The sequence below is a fragment of the Triticum dicoccoides genome, unplaced genomic scaffold, assembly GCF_002162155.2.
Source record: "Triticum dicoccoides isolate Atlit2015 ecotype Zavitan unplaced genomic scaffold, WEW_v2.0 scaffold50256, whole genome shotgun sequence".
NCBI classification, from domain to species: domain Eukaryota; kingdom Viridiplantae; phylum Streptophyta; class Magnoliopsida; order Poales; family Poaceae; genus Triticum; species Triticum dicoccoides.
Window position 1 is genome coordinate 1 of NW_021277470.1, and position 4,337 is coordinate 4,337.

The following is a 4,337-nucleotide window of genomic DNA, read 5'->3' on the forward strand; positions in this document are numbered from 1 at the left end:
TCAGGGCCGTCGGCATAGATTTGACGGCGTCAGCCCGCGGTTTGTCTCTGAGCCACCCGGGCCACATCTATGCCGACGGCCTAACTATGCCTACGGCTACCGTAGGCATAGATCGATATATGCCGACGGTCTAACTATGCCTACGGCTGCCGTAGGCATAGATGGAGGTATGCCGACGGCTTCTCTATGCCGACGGCTTTTCCCAGGCTGTCGGCGTAGCTTGAGGTATGCCGACGGCCCCGACAAAAAGCTGTCGGCATAGATAAGGCCGTAGGCATATAGGATTATTCCGGTAGTGTCTCACCCAGCCCCGTTGCAAAGGTGAAGCCGGTCACCACGGTGGGGCTGACCAGTCCTCTCGCCGTCATGCCACCGGCGCTGCCTGTGCCGGGTCCGGTGGCCACGAAGACGCGGACACTGGCCGAGCTCAATCCCGTTCCCATCACGAAGTCAGCGGCCACGGTGGCGGTGACCAGTCCAGTGGCTGCCACGCCATCGGCGCCCGGTCCAGCAGCAACGAGGGTGTTCGCGGTACAGAGTCCGGTGGCCACGAAGACGCCGACACCCAGTCCAGTGGCCACTGCGAAGCCGGCTGCCGTGGTGAAGCGGGATGAAGAAGGCGCGGAACACAATGGTGGCGAGGAAGAGGTGGAGCCTGCCAACTTGGACTTGCCGAAGAAATTGTTTCACTGCGCGGCCTGTCGTGCCCCCTCAAGCCTCCGATGTTCAAGGTACTCACCCCTCCTACATTCGAATTAGCTCCTCAAATCAGCGTCAGAAATGATGGATGAACTTTGGGATTGCAGTGCGAAAAGGAGCATTTCGTGTGCTGCGCTTGCGGCGGCGGCAACGACGGCGACGGAGACGGCGGAACGACCGAGCACTGATGTCCATGCAGGCATGACGTCTCCTACACCCACTCCGCTTTCATGGACGGCGTGGTCGGCGCCTACAAGGTGCCGTGCCCGTACAAGAAGCACGGCTGCTCGAGCTCCATCGTGTACCACGCGGCGGCGGACCACAAGGCCAAGTGCGCGCACGCGCCCTGCCACTGCTTCGAGTGCACGCCCCCGTTCGAGGGCTCGCCGGCGGAACTCCTGCGACACCTCACGGCGCCGTCCGGCGAACACTCCTGGCTCACGGACAAGATCAAATACGAGTCGAGCCACCCGCTCGTCGTGCAGGTGCCGTCGGGGAGTACCGCTGCCTGCTGGTCGCGGAGGACGGCAGCGTGTTCCTCCAGTCGACTGACTCCGTTCGCACGCCTGGAGTCAGTTTCCTGTTTGTTTTGTGTTGGCTCACCACGTGGGCTCTATTGACATTGGCCATTTATTGTGCATGTGTTTATTTTTTATTTTTTTATTTGTGTGTTTTACAGGAATTGCTAGAATATTGTCCCGTTGGTGTATTGCTACACAACACAATGTACTCCCTTCATTCCAAAATATAGTGCGTCCACGCTTTTCGAGGTTCAACTTTGACCATAAATTTAACCAACGAGACCAACTGCGGCGGAAGAAAAAATTATATAATTGAAAACTTCTTTCGAATATGAGTTCACTGATATAATTTTTGCTCCCGCCGCAATCGGTCTTGATAGTTAAATTTACGGTCAAAGTTGAAGCACGGGGATAGAGGAAACACTACATTGTGAAATGGAGGGAGTAGCTCTTATTTTCTACGCTAGCATTGCTAATGCTCTGTTCCTTCTTTTTGTGTCATCTTGTTTCTCTTTAATCTTTTTTTACATAAAATATTTTGTATTTAGATGATAAAGAAATATTTAATGCAACAAATAAAAAAATTAAAAACAAACAAAATATAAAGAAGAAGACGATTTAATTGTCTGTGACCGACGAAAAACTATATGCGGCCGACTAGTGTGCAAATGGATATCAATATTATTTTGGAAAGGGAAAAAGTAATTTGCATCCGAATGACATGTAATTGTATGCGACATGTAATTGTGTCCGTTCGAGGACATCCAATTGCATGAGCTGACATGTGTGCAACCGGGTAGACGGACAAGCAACTCATGTGGTCGACGTGTGTGCCACCTGATGGCAAATATTAAAAAAATCAATTAAGTTTGCTAGGAAATATTTAAAATACCAACTTGAATCTTCCCTCATTCCTCACGAAACAATAAAGAGTTGCACTCTCTTTGAAGACATGCAATTATAGTCAGGTGACGCTTGCACTTGCGTGCATAGTAGCAACTGCAATTGCCTTCCTTCACCCGGACAAAACAGTATTGAGTTGGAGTTGCAATCAGAACACGTGCATGCAATTGCGTAACTACTGGAAGATATGCAATTACAGTCAAGGCGAAGCATGCAGTTGCGTGCCTACTAGCAAACTCCCTTCACAACAGCATTAAAAATGTGTCCGAGGATCTGGACAAGTAACTCTTCTCTCCTTTAATATGCTCCTTTTTTTTGAGAAAATGAGCTCCGCTGTCAGAATCAGATACAAAAAAAAAAATCTTCATCCTTGGAAAAACAAAAAAAATGCAAAAAGAAAAAGGAAAAACTGTGTATGGTTTCAAAAAATAAGAAAATAACACAAACTGGTTGTGAGATCGGGTGTTTGATTTGTGTTTGCGGGCATGGCGGAAAACAGGGGTGTTATGGTGCTCGTGTGACACATAGCAAGGGTAGGGGATTCACGGGGGAGCTGCCCCGCTTCCAACCAAGCAAAAAAGTCTAGTTACGAAAAATGTTTGTAAAAAGACATGTAGTTATAGTCTAGGGGACAGCGCTTGCAATTTCATGACTAGTTGCCCCCCTCTCTCTTGTTGCCGCCCCTCCGACAAAACAAAGGCACCTAGTTGTAACTAAGTTAGAAGACACTAAGTTACAACCATGTTAGAAGACATGCGGTTGCATGAGTATAGTCGGACATGCAGCTAGACACCTCTCTCTCGTTGCCGCCTCCTCCGATAGAACAAGCCTCCCCCCCCTAGTTCCGACCAAGTTAGAAGATATGCAGTTGCGTGCCTGTTGTGAGACATGCAACCGGCCCCATATCTCTCGTCGACGTCCCCTCCGACAAAACAAGGGTCCACCCCAGTTGCGACCATGGTCGAAGACATGCAGTTGCGTGCCTAGTGTGGAATATGCAAGTGGTGCCTCTCCCCGTACAACAAAAAATGGAAATGCAGTTGCGACCAAGTTAGAAGACATGTAGTTACGACCAAGTTAAAAGACATGCAGTTGCGTGCCCGTTGTGGGACATGCAACTGGCGCCCTTCCAGTTGCATCCATACTTGCAGGGGACGAAAATGTTGTTAACGATGCGTTCCATGCCATAGCAGCGCTGGGAAGCAGTGCGCTCGCTTTCTGGGAGCTTGTCACGGCAAGCCGAGCAGATGAAATCCCCCTTGGAGCACTGAAAGAAACAAAACAAATTTCTTCGTGAGAATCATGTATCCACTGAAACTTAAAGCATGAATAGCTGATTCCCTAAAAAGCATGAATAGCAGATCAAGGTACCAGTGATATGCACAGCCACGAAGCGCATTTATCTGGAAAATGGGAGGCCTGAGGGGAGTGGAGCAGACGGGGCAGCCAAAGACCTCCATCGCCATGGTGACAACCTGCTTCCTGACGATGCCCTGTCCCTCTTGCAGAGCTTCTCCTTCCTTTCCATCCTTCTTAATGCCGTTACTCTTCGCCTCCATGGCAGCTAGGGCCTCCAGTACTAGAGATGAAAGAACCCACTGGGGTTAGAACATATACACTCTTCCACAATTTTCTGGCAAGCAAAAACAACATTGATGGCGCATTCACAGATGTGCAATGTAAAGGGAAGAATCAGTATTTATTTGCAGAAATTAAAGTACAGATTTTCCAGACGAATTTAGGGATTCCTACCATAATCAGATGATGGATGTCTCTGAAGGGCAGAGCAGCCTCATAGATGAAGCATCGCTGGAGTTACATACTTGCATTCAACATGCATTTAGTTACTTTTCTACATGTACTAAGGATTATCGGATGACTATTTTCTTACTCCTTTCGTCTCTCTACAACTTACGTAGGAGAAGCATGTCACAAGATCCTCAAATGAGAGCACAGATAAGGTGGCCTCAAGTCAGGGAGGCAAATTCGCAAACACATGGACTGCATGGTAAGCAAGTAGTGAATGAGCAGAACAAAATCATGGTTGGAAGCAATTTAACTACTGTACTAGCGAATGGATGAAACAACAGATCCGGCAATGAAGGGGCAAATGCAAGAAGAGCAGTCGAACCCACGGACGATCGAACCGAACAATGTCGCTCGCCGGGCGACAGAACCGACGAAGTAGAGAAATAAGATGCTGGACGAGCAGGA

The 4,337-nt window shown here is 48.8% G+C and overlaps 1 pseudogene; it reads left to right on the forward strand.

Moving 5' to 3' along the window:
- Positions 1–366: 366 nt before the first annotated feature.
- On the forward strand, positions 367–1,184 carry LOC119346769 (annotated as a pseudogene).
- The last annotated feature ends 3,153 nt before the right edge of the window (positions 1,185–4,337 follow it).